Raw genomic sequence first — 16,093 nt, 5'->3', positions numbered from 1 at the left:
TATTTATATATTTATATATTTGCATGATTATAATAATAAAGTCTTAATTAATATAGAGCAAATATTGTATTAACAAGTTGTAAGCTGACGAGAATAGATATAGTCAGAACATTGTAAGTAGTAGCATATAGAAAATGGATATACTCAGCACGTTGGAGGCTGGAAAACGCAGATATAGATATGCTGAACACATTGTAAGCCGTATAGTATATCTATATATATTTGTGACGTATGCGTATACAGCGACGTCCCAGCATACAGAGACGTGCATTAGGCCCTATAAAAACCGAAAGTACCGGCATGGGCCAGTTATTAGTTCTTCTCTATTTCTACGATTTTCTCGGGCTCAAGCCGTCTAGTCCAGTATCTCAAACCGGAATTCGTCGTGTATTGGTGTGTGTACCCTTGTGACAATTTTGTGCACTGGGAAACCCGACTCTGGAATTTCTGCCTTTGGACTACTCCTACACCCAAAATTAACAACTACCAAGAATCAACCCACTTTTGGAACATCCAGTCCAATTTACACCCCCTCACTGTCTATCACTACGCAGAGGTCATATTAGCAGTTCTAGCAACCTGGACCTTTAGTAATCGTCAATTATAATAAATTACTGGTACTGACCAAGGACTAAACTCGTCTTCCATCATCTTCGTCCTTTGTATAAATTCTATTTTTTAATTATTTACAATAAATTACTTGTACATATTATTATTGGCTACTCTTTCCTCTTTCCTGTGCGAGATCTTCAATCTCAACTAAAACGAGGAATCTAATTAAAGAGGGAGTATTTTACGGTCTTCATGACGTAACATACAACCTTTTTATGGTGCATCGGCCGGGAAACCAAAATAAGAGAGCCAATATATAATTGAATTAAAATAAATTATTCTTATAAACATTTTTTTTGCACAAAGAACTTGATCGAAGCTAGGTAATTTATAAAACCGAAGCGGACCACAAAACTCTCAAAATTATACGCAGAACCAGGAAAACTCCAACGCTATTCCCCCAATGGGTGCTGGGAGGAAAGCGCCGAATCATTAACTAAAGCACCTACCGAAATTAAAATTAAGGAAACCGATATCAAAATATATCTCAGTAGGAATAATATAATTCCTTCGATCATGATATCTGCCGATGGTCTAAAAAACCCGGCACGTATGATGATCGACACTGGCTCTGGTTGAAATTTAATTAAAAGAAGCGCGATCGACCCTGGACTAAAAAGAAATAAATTTGAGGTATTGAGATTAACAGGAATTAATGATTTACCTGTTTATACTCTAGGTCAAATTAAGGTCGTGATACTTGGATTTTTAACTATATTAAATATAATTCCTGATGATGTACCAGTAGATGAAGATGGTGTCTTGGGCTCTGAATTCTTCCTTAATAATAAAGTAAATATAAATTATGCATTTAAATGAATTGAAATTAATGATGCAAGTTATGCTTTTGAACAAACTGGCATTATCACAATCCCGGCAAGAAAAATTTTTGATTATTATGTTAAAATAGAAAATACGGAAAGGGCAGAAGGTTATATACCTCAATTATCAATTGGAGAAGGAATTTTTGTGGACCAAGCCATCGTAAAAAATTGTGGAGGTAAGGCCTATGTCAAATATGCAAATATAAATGAGCAACCTGTTAAAATATCAATTCCCAGTTTTCAATTACAAGATTTTGAACAATGCGAATTCAACAATTCAGCAAATGAATCTAATTTTGCCAACGATAACAATGATGAAAACATACCTAATTTAATATTAAATAGTTTTTTGAAATCCGATAAAAATTCTAACCATTCTTGCAAATTTCACAAGATGACGGGTGAAGAAAGAGTAGAAATTATCAAAAAAATACTACGATTAGATCATTTAAATATGGAAGAATATGAGCACGTTGGAAAATTAATAAATAAAAATGCAGATTGTTTCCATATCCCGGGAGAATACTTAGAACCTACAAACATACTTCAACACTGTATACCAACAACAGATGATTGTCCTATTTTTTCACGACAATACCGATTCCCGCCAGTCCACAAGGAAGAAATCATTCGCCAAGTGGATGAATTATTAAAGAATAATGTAATAAAACCTTCACAATCACCTTATAATACACCAATCTGGATTGTTCCAAAAAAGCAAGACTCACAAGGAAAAAAGAAATGGCGTATGGTGCTTGATTTTAGGAAATTGAATGAAAAAACAATTGGTGATTCATATGCTCTACCAAATATTCATGATATTTTAGACCAATTAGGATCCGCTCGTTATTTTTCTGTTTTTGATTTAGCAACTGGTTTCCATCACAGAAAAATGGATCCTAAAGATACACACAAAACCGCATTCTCAACTCCTTATGGACATTATCTTGATGACATAGTGATTTATGCAAATACTTTAGAAAAACATGAATCAAAATTTAATGAACTCGTAAGTCGATTACGAAATGCGAATCTTCATTTACAACCCAACAAGTGCGAATTTCTACGACACGAAGTAAGATATTTAGGACACATAATAGATCAAGGCGGAGTGCGACCCGATCCAAAGAAAATCATGGCAGTGAAAGATATCCCCACTCCTAAAAATCAAAAGCATATCAAACAATTTTTAGGGTTAGCAGGATATTACCGTAGATTCATAGAAAATTTCGCTAAGATAGCAGCCCCAATAAACCAGCTGCTTAAAAAGGACATATCATTGAATTGGACCGAAAAACAGCAACAAGCGTTTAATATTTTGAAGGATAAATTGTGCCAGGAACCACTATTAATCCGACCCGATTTTTCAAAACCTTTCATTGTAACTACAGATGCATCAGGTTATGCGATAGACGGAATACTTTCGCAAGGTAAAATCGGTAAAGACCAACAAATTGCGTATGTCTCAAGATCACTAACTGATACTGAACGCAAATATGACACATATGAAAAAGACGCTTTAGCGATAGTCTACTCTGTAATATATTTTCGCCCTTATTTGTACGGACGAAAATCTACCCTCGTTACAGATCATGAGCTCCTTGTATGGTTTAAAAATTCTAAAGATCCTTGTTCTCGAGTATCAAGGTGGCGATTAAAGCTCGCCGAATATGATTATGACGTAGTCTATAAAGCAGGTAAATCAAATGTTAATGCAGATGCCCTTTCGAGAAACCCCGTTCTGGGAAACGATGAAGCCGTAGAAACTAATATAATTTCGGTAAATAACTCAACAACTGAAAAATATAATCCTATCAATTATATGAAATCCACGAACTTCGAGAACCATACAAATTCAGATTCCGAAGAAAATATCGAATTAAATAGCGAATCTTCTAACGAAAATATTCCGGAATTTCTTCATAATTTAATAAGTAAAAAATCACTAAATGAAATACAAAATGTAAATTTTGATAGTCCAATACAAAAAATTCTCTAGCTTTCAATTTTACTCTTAATCCCAAAAATTATAATGAAAAACGAACCTCTCTGTCAAACTTGGAACACTATGGTTACAAGAGGACAAAAGCAAAAATACAAAGAGCAAGCACAAATTAATGAAAAAATTGAAAATAAAGGTAAGTCACATAAGGATGTTGAGGAAGAATACTTACTTGCATCGCCTGCTGTCGAAAAAGCACGAGGTAGACCCAAGAAAGCTGTGCTCACAAATCTAAGCAGCCCGCAAGCCTTGAAAAAGAGAGGCAGACCAAGAAAAAAGGCAACCACTGGTGAGTCTCTAAGTTTAAAACAGAAAACGCAAACAAACTTTGAATCTGAAAATCAATATGACTCAGATACGGAATACTCTAATTACTCAGAAAGGCAAATTATAAAAAAGTAAAGAAAAATGATAAAAAGTCCAAGGCAAAGCCTGCTTCATGACAAGAAGAAAAAGAAAATGAGGATGAAGATAATTTCTCAACTTCAGAAGATGAGGTTCTAAAACACGAAAATTTTCAAAAATTTTCAGATGAGGAAAACTTTGTTGATGAAGGAAATATCCAAGAATTTGCGAAACCAGAAAACTTTATCCCAAAAGGAAAAAACACAAAAAATCCCGAAAATTTTCACGAGAAAAATGAAGATAATTTAGAAAATAATAAACGTTCCCCAGAACCCCCTCCTTCAAATACCCAATGAAACGAATAAACATATTTACAACAAAATGTCGTTGAATGTCGTAATCAATTAACGATGCGCAAAGATAATTACGCTTATTTTGTTGCAACTGACGGTGCTCCACGGGATATAGGAACAAGAGCCTTGTCAAAACGTGGTATTTTACCTAAGTTCGGCCAACTTGAGAAAAGACTAGCTAAAGAAATAAGGAAAGGACTGTGATATCATTTAGCCCTTCCGATTGAAACTGATTTTAAAGAGAATTTTTCAGACACTTTAAACAATATTAAACTTACAATACTTTCTTTGCATTCAATATCAGAAAGACTAAATTTATGATCTATTAGTATCGCAAAAATTTCACAAATTAATCATATAGGTTGGAATGAAATACGTGAAATTTTAATTTCAACTTTTTCCAAATCTTCTACGAAAATTATTATATGTACAGGAATATTTCAATATCCAACGAAGGAACAGCGAACTCAATTACTTGAAGAGGCACATTCTTCAGCTTTAGGAGGACATAAAGGAGTTACAAAAACTTATTATCGAATTCGTCAGAATTATTATTGGGAAAATATGAAAATTGATATTCAGAAAAATATTCAATACTGCTTACAGTGTCAAATTAAAAAATTAGTTCGCGTAATAACTAAAAATCCCATGATAATAACGGACAAGCCTGGAAACGCATTTGAAAAAATTTCAATGGACATAGTTGGCCCACTTCCCCAAACAACATTAGGCAACGTAAACATCTTAACCATTCAAGATAATTTTACAAAATATGCTTTAGCTCTAGCAATTTCAGACGCCAAAGCTTCAACAGTAGCTGATATTTTTGTTAAAAAATTTATATGCACTTACGGTTCTCCAAAAGCAGTTTTGACGGACCAAGGTTCAAATTTCCTAAGTAATTTAATGAAAAGAATGGCAAAACGTTTTAGAAGTAAACAATTTAAAACAACAGCATTTCTTCCACAATCAAACGGGTCTCTTGAACGATCACAACATATGTTAGCAGAATATCTTAAACAATTCGTTTCAGAAACTTCCGAATGGTTTGATTGGCTTGAATTAGCCATGTTTTCTTACAACACAAGTGTCCACGAAGGTACAAAATGTACACCATATGAATTAGTTTTTGGAAAACTAGCTCATCAACCATCAAATGAACCTCTATCAAAACAAGAAAAATTGCAAACTTACGACGATTACCTAACAAATTTTATAACAAAATTATATGAAATGAGATCTCAAGCGACACAAAATTTAATTGCGGCTAAGGAAAAGTCAAAAATATATCACGATCGAAAAGTTAATCCATTAGAAATAAATACTGGAGATGACGTATTTTTATGAATTGGAAAGGAACCCAAGAAAAAATTTGATGATCAATATAAAGGACCTTACGAAGTCATAGAGATATTAGGAAAAAGAAACGTGAAAATTGACATAAAAGGCAAACCTTCAGTAGTACACGTCAATAGACTTAAGCGTTCACATATAAAATGTTAAACCATTAATAATAATTAAACGACAACCCCTTATCATTTTAAATATTTCAGATGGATCCCATCCATTGTACTTGGCTTCTTCGGCTGTGATACGGTGAATTGTGAAACGTCCCTTGACGTCGTAAATCAAACGGAAAAATTCGCCCGTCTTCTCAATGGTTACAACGTCCATGAAACCGGTTGGGTAGTTGCGGTCAGTACGGACTTTTCCATCCACCTTGATGAGTCTTTGCATACAGATTTTGGTCACTTCGCTATTGGTCAAAGCGTACTTCAGCCTGTTGCGAAGGAAAATCACAAGCGGCAAAGATTCCCTCAATTTATGGGGACCAGTTGATGGACGTGGGGCATAAACTCCCCCCAATTTGTCCAACAAATTGATCTGCTTATGTTACGGCCATATTTATTCCACACGGAAATTTTCGAAAGAAATAACAGTGATATTCCTAAATGGGCACAAAACCTTAGAAGCATAGAAACAACTAGGGACATAATCCTGAAAATTAAAACAAGAGGACCAAAAGCCTATGAAAATTTGATTCTGACTCTTCAATTATCGGATCACGGAGTTTTAGCAAACGTATTAAAATATATGCAGTAAAATATTTATTTCAGATAAATGGATCCAATTAACCGCAAACGAATCGAGGGTCTTATTAATGTATCTGCTTATTCAGTCGACATGATTGTTCTCCGGCCATTTTTAATTCAAACTGGAATTTTTAATCACGATGATAGCAACATTTCAGAATGGAGTACGGATCTTGCCACCCCATTTACAATTAGAGACATTATGTTAACAATTAGAACAAGAAGACAATACGCATACAAAAATCTCATCCTCGCTTTGCGCTTATCAGGTCACGTATTACTGGCCGACGTTCTAGCTGTGATAAAATAGGTATCTAGATTTTTTTTTAACAAAAAATATATTACTCTACAATATACTATGCATGGCAATTAATCATCAGAAAGGAAAAATATAAACATTAAACACGTTCATAATAAAAAAAAATAATGACGTTATCAAAAATATCCATAAGTAGAACTAGTCGCTAATTTGGAACCGCCTTTTTCCAGAAATGGATTTACGAGGCTTCCTTTTTGGCTCTATTCACTACATACTTACATTATACAACAACAATCCATGCCAACGTGTGATATGATTGTGGGCCGAACCAACTGAATATAACAACCGTATCATTATTAGAGGTAGGAGGATGTGATGTACCTGCACCAAAACTAAACATCGAGTAGGTAAACATACAATTATTGCAAATAACCGATTATATAGTAGCAATACAAAGGTCATACAATGTGAAGTAGAAGTAAAGCGGGAAGTAAAATATTGTGGAATGCATTCTCCCGTATCGTCAGTAGTTAAGAAGTAGAAAGAATATATGCATGAAGTCTCACATGAGCAATGCGATTTAATGCATAAAACGGGAGTACTAACAGTAGGAGACCAAAAGCAACTTTTCGGGTTAACTTCAAACAACTCATTTTCTCATACTCTAATGACAGCAGATACCCTCTCGGTACTTGGGATTACGTTGTTGTCGAAGCAACTTATAAAATATCATTGCGAGATTCTTACGCGACTATTAATTTCAATGATGATAAGATTCACTTAAGTTCGGGTGTAGTATGTACAGTGTCAGACACCACTTGTATCGATGTGGAAGGAGGCCAAACCTTTTGGAACCCATTACCAACTGAATCATGTAATTTCAAAAAATATGAATTATTATACTCCGGATTAGCAAATAAAACTTATGACAATACTACAAGAAACGAAATATTATATTCCCTGGTAACAGATGATATAACATGTGTATTGGCATACAAGTCTTTAATGCCTGTATGAAATATCTTGCTGATGAGAACCGAGCACTCAAAGCTATTAATCTATGAAAATAATCAGGGCCTATCTGTTTTTGAAAATCAAAAAATCGCAGTAAAAAACATTGATATTTTTACATATGTCAATTCAAAATTTGTTTGCGTAGAAAGACACCTTCGCACACTTTGATGAAAAATGGTTTAAAATGTTACCCAATCCTATTGAAGGGCCAACACCTAATGTTATGATGCCCAAAACACAGCCCACATGGGAATACACAAATCCCTCATCTTTGGCCACAAGTGGCATATATTTACAAGCCGATCTAGATAAATTAAGAGATCATATTATGTTTCATGCGGAGAAACCTATGGTTCTAAATACCTTAGCTAGGGGAGTAATGGGACAACCCACAAATAAGCAGGGAATCTCTGTATTTAACCTCTTGGATGAAGACACAATCGATATGATCGCTTTATCAGCATGGAGAAAATTCTGGACTATTTTTACAAACTTTAGTACAGCTAGTGCAGGATTCATAGGAATAATAATCATATTTAGAGGAATCGAATTAATTGCAGATACCTTAATCCACGGTTACACTCTACATAAAATATTCGGCTGGTCATTATATCTTTTAGGAGCCTTTTGGAATTCCGTGACTAATTTATTGTTACACCTAGGAAAGCGACCACCTGCTAACGGACCCAATACCATAGAATTACAGGCACTTATAGCATCAGCACCGCACTCACACATAGAAGCAAAGAGCACTCCATTGAACATCTCTCGCTATCTTGACTCCAATACAGGTAAAGAATAAGCTATCACATTCACTACAGAAGCTACTCTATATCCTCATTCACAACTGAAGGAAGCTCGTAGTACAATTAACTACTCAATTCAACTTTAAACTTTCCTCAGGATGTCGCATGAATCCTATACAACTCTTTTGAATGATTTTCTTCAACAAAAAGGAGAACCTCCTCTAGAATACAAGTTATCAATTGCCTTAGATTTCAACAATGAATATTATATTCGAGTCCAATTGCAGTATCAAATGTATGTAGTTATTAGTAATGGAAAGGATGAAGACTTAGTCAAACAAAATGCAGCACGAAGTCTATTAATGGCAGTGACAGATGGTACAGAATATAAATTAGAGCCATTTCGACCTTTCATCAGTAGCGAAATATGCGAAAAATTGCAAGGACTATGTGCACTGCGCAATCTTCCACATCCTCAATTTACTACATTACATATTAAAACATCAACTGAAAACTCTACTTGGATAGCAATTTGTACTGTTCAGGATATTAAACAAACAGGAATGTCCAAATCACTTAAAGAAGCGAAAAATTTTGCTGCTATAAAAGTAATTCATTTAATATCAAATAGAGGTCTCCTTAATTTAACTTACGAAGGAATTTTAGCGAACTCACTTCAAAACTTTCATATTTCTGTGCATGACTCTTCTATGAGCTTACCAAAAATTCCTGAAAACAATTCTATGAATTCTCTAGAAAAAAACTCCATTCTTTCTCCTGAAACAACTCCTGCATTTACTTCCTTTGACATTGTAGACCGTTCGACAGATACTAATTTCACAAAAAGAAAAAGACTAGGCACAATTCCAAAACCCTGTTTACCAACTAAACATTTTTATGTGTCCCTCGACACATTCCGTACTTCAGATACACAACATCAATGGAGCACTATTACGAAGAAGTTACCCACACCCCAAGATATCCAAGGAAATTAACCAGATGTAACTCCATGGGAATTCTAAATCACGTGGAAATTCTCAAGAATTTCACTATCAAATGTGGATTACCATTGCCACAAATGATAACTTATCCAGATCAACATTCGCGATCGCATTCGCTTTTTCTCGCGCCAGCCTCTACTTTAGAACACCTTGTAATTCAAAGCGGTAAAACAAAAGAGTTAGCCATAAATAAAGCAGCATTAGGACTCCTTAAATTATTGATACAATATTACGATCTTTGTGATAAAGATGACACAGAAACATATCCAAAGAAGATCAAGACAAAATCTCAGGAAGTTTAAACTGATCCCTGACCCAAATTGGTTCAATGGGAAAATTCTTGCCATTACTGTAATACCCAAGTACATTCTACAAAAGAATGTTTTAGGAATATCATAAAAAAGGTTGATGAAACAACGCAAATCTCGCCCCCTACTCAGTTACGAAATTCTCAATTTCTGAATCGACTTCTTCGACCATTCTCGAAACAAACTGCTAAACCTAAAACCACTCAATTATAAAAACATTGTTTTATAATAACTTTTGTTTTCTTTTTACAGGATTCCGAGAAACACAATGAATTCAAAACTTCAACTTTCATCTGGTATCTTCTTGATATTATTTCTAGTAATCCCATCTGATGCGACAACCTTGTACATCGATTCTATTTTTTAAAACTCATTAGGCGTTTATCTTGAGCCTATTATCGATATTAAAAACCTCTCTGAAGAATATCGATTTTTATCCTATCTAGATGTGTTCAAACTATATAATTTCAAACATCAAATAATTGAAAACTATACTAAACTAATCGTAGGATGTACGGAGAGATCTGACGTTTGTAATGCGAGTAGTCATAAAATTAATATCAAGTCAGTGACTTATCTTCTTCAAGAAATTTCATTACTTTCTAATCAAACATATAATATTAATAGTACTTCAATGAAAAAAGATCCATTTTTAGAAAAATTTCAGAAGACGTTTGAAAAATTAGAAGAAAATCAAGAAACTTCTCTTCATTTACCCGAAGATAATTTATTTCTTATTTCTAACCAGATCTCTCCAAAAATAAAAAAATTTCTAAAATCATGTCAAGGGTCGAAGACTCTTTCCTTAATTTCAAACTTAAACCTCTCGACTTCTTTTTTCTTTAACATTCTTCCGTTTTCAAAAATTAAACACTTTATTGTAAAAAACTATTTAGTTTTCATGTTAACTATTCCTGTACCTACTTCAGATAAATTCCATGTATTTGAGCCGCATGCATTTCCTATTTTCTTCGACATTAATAACAAGCACACTTTGTCAATTCACCATAAACCTGATATTTCTTACCTTGACCTTTCATGAAATAATGCAAACTATTTGATAGCAGACGAACAGTTTATTAAATCATGCTATGAAACTGACATTGGAAACTTTTGCTATGCCAATTATCCAATAGTCAACGCTAGAGAAAATCCTCTCTGTGAAATATTAATTATCACTAAAGCCAAACCCTATAATTGTCAATTCTTTGTAAATATTAACAAATATTACTCCTGGAGTCCATTACAAACTCATTATATCTGGCTCTATTCAACCTTTTTTCCAAAACGATTTCAATTATACTGCCCTGAAAAACCAGACGTTTTCATTGATATTCAAAACAACGGAATACTACAATTGAATCCAGACTGTAAAGTAATCTCTGAAATAACATCTTATTATCCAAATAAAAATGCCAAATATTAGATACTTCAATTTCAACACAAAAATCAACTCTTTCACTTTCCTTCATCAGTTCTTTGCTATACAATTATTCAATGCAACAACCCCAGTTACTTAAAATAATACTTTATCATTTTGAGCATAAGGAAAACATGCCATTATCTCTTCTTGAAGACGAAATATATATCCTAGAAGAACTTTCTAAAATGCCACAAATTTTGCAAAATGACGAGTTGTTACGTTTTACAATTCAAGACATCTTATTAATATTAACGGGGATAATGTTGCTTACAGTAATTCTACTTGATTACTTATTTTTAAAATTGGAAAAATTAATAAAAATTTTAAAAACCGAAAACCAATTATGACGGAAATAAAACATAACTCCATTAAGTTTGACGCACAAGCCTTTACTTGACGAAATCAAATTTCAGTTTAAAAAAAACAACAATAATAAAAAAGTAGGAAAATTAAGATCTAAGATTACATAATTATATATCAAGTTACTTCTGAAACAAATAAATTCGGAATCACTCAATTCATGATACTGAAAAAACACCAGATTTGAGATTTCATTGTTCTATATATTTCATTGTTCCTATATCTACCTTCATTGAATAGGAAAATGGAATTTAAATCTATATTTTTGAACATTGCTTGTAAATATCTTTTATTTGCCTCAATTCTTGGCATATTTAGCATTAAACAGTCCCAAGGCATTAGGACTGTCGTTCCCTTCAGAGAAATTTCCCGATCCTCTCGAGATAATTTCCAAGTCGTTTTTTGACCTGTCCATTTCTCTTGAGAACTCCCACTCTAAAATTATAAAAATGATAATTAAAATGATAATTATTTTTTTTAATATATAACCCCCTTTATACAAACATTAATGATTAAATTAATTCTAAACTCACCCTAACAATCTCGGAACCTCGAAATAGCCAGCGCATTCCACCTGATGAAAAGAGTATTTCGGCTATTGGATGTTTTAAAATTTTTTAGAAAGTAGCGCCGAATACTCGTCAACCGTCATCCTTCTTACACTTTTCCATTCAGGCGGAATTTTTACGGCTAATTGTCCCAACGGCACGTCCATATTTTTCTGAATTTTCTTTGTACATTCTTCAACCAGCGAATAAGTTTAAAATTTGTAAGCTAAAATTAATTTTAAAAAAATTCTATAATCATTATATAATAATATTTTTTAAATTCAATATTAAATTTATAAGCTTACTTTTTCTCATTTTCTTTCATTGGAAATACGATAAAACTGCTTATTAATAAAAAAAACTCCATCAGATCCGTGAATTATGAATTGACTTCTCACCCTATCCATCAATTTTAATTTTTCGTGTGTCTCCAAAATATTCCATTCATCTGGACATTCAATATCCATATTTTGGAGGAATAAAGTTATTTTTTCATCTTCTACATTCCAGAATAAATTGTTTAATCGGTCTTTACCAATGTTTGAAATTTCCGTAATGACAAAATTAGTCACCGGTACACTTTCTATCCTATTTTCGTCCATTACTTCACAATTTTTTTCACTAATATCCGCATTGTTATAATCCACCAAATGCGATACTTCATTTAAAAGATTTTCAAAATCCTCACTCACTGCTTCTTCCACGTTCTCACTCTGAATCTTGATCAAAATATGAGATCCCCGAAAAGCCAAATCTCAAAATTTTACGACTTTTCAACCAATCTTTTTCCTGCATTTTCTTTTCTTCAAGTTAACTACTAATTTTGTCGTAAAAATCCTAAGATATACGTTCCCGTTAAATCCACATTATCTCAATCGACGGGACTCAGTTTTATTACAATTTATTCCGGACCACAGAACATATACAATTTTTTTAAAAATAGCCATTAAACGGCAAATATAAAATTTCTATACAAACTTTTAATAATATTTCTTTTTTATCCTTCGCTATACTATTAGAAGAATAATTCTTGCAAAATAATCACTTTTGTCAATGTGAAAATTATTTTTCTGATGGGAAGCTACATAATTTTACTAGTTTTTTATAAGTAGTTTAATTACATCCAATTTTTAAAAAATTTTAATGCATACCTGTTTTATGAAAATTACGTAAAATTGGATTTTCCTTTGAAATTTTGTAGAATAATGATCTCGACTGCAAAAAAACCAGCATTTACCAACTCAAGATTTATAGATGGCGTTCTTCCAAGCAACCATCCTTTTTTTACGGTCACTTGATTAATAATTATTGTTTCGAGATGGAACCAACAATTGTTTTTATTTATTGTAATAATAAAACAATGAAACGTTTCTGCCATTTTTGTTTTGAAACATTAATGCAAGGAGAACGAGAAGAATTAGATTTTCATTTAGAATGGCATTCTATGGCTAAGTTTAATATACACACTAAATGCTATAAATGCGGCGTGGAACTAATTAAACCACGATGCAAATCAACTGAATGTTTGTTATGTATCGAAGAATTTCTGGTTAGCCGGAAGGCCATTTTAAGAAATGAAGAGGTTATGGTAACAGAACATTCATAATTTGTTTTAATCCCCCTCTTTATATAACTCTCTTAATTCTTTTTCTCTTCTTTTCTTCTAATCCATATATATATATATATAAATATATATCTAATGCATACATATGCTGAGTTGATGCGTTTCTTTTGTTGCTCAATGTTGATAGGTATACCATTGACCTATCAACACAGAAAATATGGCACTTTTATTTGCAAGGACCCTCATTTATCATCCGAATCCCCACACCTTCTTTACTGTTGCGTCTGCAAAAGACAATTATTTGTAGTTCGCAGTCGGGCACAAGACTGTGAAACATGCGTTCGCAAATTGCTTCGAAGATACGATCGAAGAAATGCCAGAATTGTGCCCGATGCAAATCCGTAAGTGTATTTGGACGTTAAAATCAACATATTCAAAGAGTATGTCACCTTTTATTACAGAATTCTTTATACGGGCTCTCCATTCAAACAATAAACAATGATAAATGAGATAATTTTATATAGTCCAATATGTTCGAAAAAAGCACACCAAATATTAAAATTTCATCATTGAAAATAAAAAATTAATTTTTTTGAATTTAGTGCCAAAATTATGTACATTTTGCAACCTAACGTAATGCTATTATCGATAAAAACGATTTTCATATTTTAAATGCGAATTTAATATTATTGTTGTAACGTTGCATATTTGAATAAATTTTACTTTAAAATCTACGATATGTTGTATAAAAATGAAGAATAAATAAAATAAATAAATAAACAGTTTCTTTAACTACTGGCCGAATAAAAATCATCTACCATAACACCATGTAATTTAATTAATTACTGATGCCATATTATCTACAAATCAAAAGATTGATGTTTCTCTTTTACAGATAACATGACAATGGAAAGAAACCTCTCGAAATCTTCAGCTGTACAAACCCTTAATGAAATAAGCACCGAATACGATTTTTCGAAACCCATTTTCATTGTTAAGACATTAGGTCACCACGCCGAATTGCCACCATTTGCGGAAAAATACATCAAAAAATACATCAAAATAATGTAAAATTTGTATATGAAGGTGAGCTTGCATCTACAAAAAAGGATGCGAGACAAATTGCTGCCTGTTATATTTTAGAAGCGTTAGCAGCAAAATTTATGTTTTGCGAAGAAAATTATACTGAAGTAGAGAGCAAAATTAATCATAATGTAAATGTGAACATAATTGCCGATGCTCAAGTTTGTACAAGTAAAATAAAACTTCACAAATGGTCGAACGCATGTGCAAAATGTTACGAGAGAGGACACTTAGCTCCATATTGCTTCCGTCCACGTAAAAAACTATAAATATAACATGTAATTTTGCATTTTAAGACACTAAAATATAATTTTGTATTAACCGTTGTTACATATGTAAATGTATGCAACGAGTCAACATTCCAAGAAACGTCCAACCAAACACGTACAGTTCCCGGACAGTACTATCAGGTACTACAAATAGAATCCAAAGTAGGAGATTCCCCAGTAGTCGATCTACCCGCACAAGAATTCCGAAAGCAATGATCCAGTTTCCTTGTAGTTCCGGGTGCTGATGTAAACCTGATTAAAATCCAAGCCTTACGACGGGATCTGATCTACAGCTCAAAATGCGGTATTCTTGATATGAATAAGGCAGAATCCTGTACAAAAAATTGGAACCGCTCACATCTCATTATTCAGCGTCCCCGTGGAATCTTATGTAGTGGAAGACGATTTCCCAATTTCAACAGATGGAATTATCGGCAGACCTTACTTGAGAAAAGAAGAAGCTCAAACTTTGTATCACCACAATACTTTGTTCACACTATCAGATCCTATCACTCCGATTCTATTTATCGACAAGGAATCAGGAAATGCTAAGCAAATATTAAAACCTGAAATCAAACCTTTTGCCCGAATTCTGAAAATCGAAGCATGGACTGAGCAATCTGTAGGCATCGACGTTACAAATCCAGAGGTACAGGAGAGATATTTATAGAAGATCTCAATTCCTGAAGGACTGTATCTAGGGGAGGCCATAGTTTCATTGGCAAACGGACAATGCAACGTTCTTGCAATAAATACACTAGAAAAGAGCGTGAGTCTAGAAATTTCACCCCAAGAACTTATTCCTTTTGATTTTTGTGCATTCCCAGGAGAAAAATTCTCCGATTCTGATTCAAAGACGCCTCCGGAAAAGGAGCAAGAAACAATAAATGGAAATAATTCTAGACGAGTGGAAAAGGTGGTACAAAGTTTACATATATATCACCTAACGGAAGAAGTACGACAATTAGTATTTCAATGGGACGAAGATTATCATATATCTTTTATCTGAAAGGGGAGACAATATCAAGTATCCCACTAGTACAACATCGAATCCCTATGATACATGATACCGTGGTAGTAAGAAAAGAATACAGTCATCCTCATGGTTCGCGAGAACAAGTTGATACCCTTCTGCAAAAGTAATTACAAAGTGGTATTATTGTTCCATCTATATCTTCTTATAGTGCCAGTGATCCCAGATCTGAAACGAGATGCGGTCCAATACTATGACAGGGCTATGTCCGTGTGAATATTGTAGGAGACGCTGTAAATGACTGAGTTGCGCGCGC

General features: G+C 33.3%; 1 protein-coding gene across 2 annotated transcripts in view; it reads right to left on the bottom strand.

Moving 5' to 3' along the window:
* LOC117179006 (histone-lysine N-methyltransferase PRDM9-like) overlaps positions 1-16,093 on the bottom strand; it is a 640,767-nt gene that overhangs the window by 433,716 nt on the left and 190,958 nt on the right. The gene's annotated exons all lie outside the window — the stretch shown is intronic.

Source organism: Belonocnema kinseyi, chromosome 8, assembly GCF_010883055.1.
Source record: "Belonocnema kinseyi isolate 2016_QV_RU_SX_M_011 chromosome 8, B_treatae_v1, whole genome shotgun sequence".
NCBI classification, from domain to species: domain Eukaryota; kingdom Metazoa; phylum Arthropoda; class Insecta; order Hymenoptera; family Cynipidae; genus Belonocnema; species Belonocnema kinseyi.
This window is presented reverse-complemented; position numbering and strand designations above follow the sequence as displayed.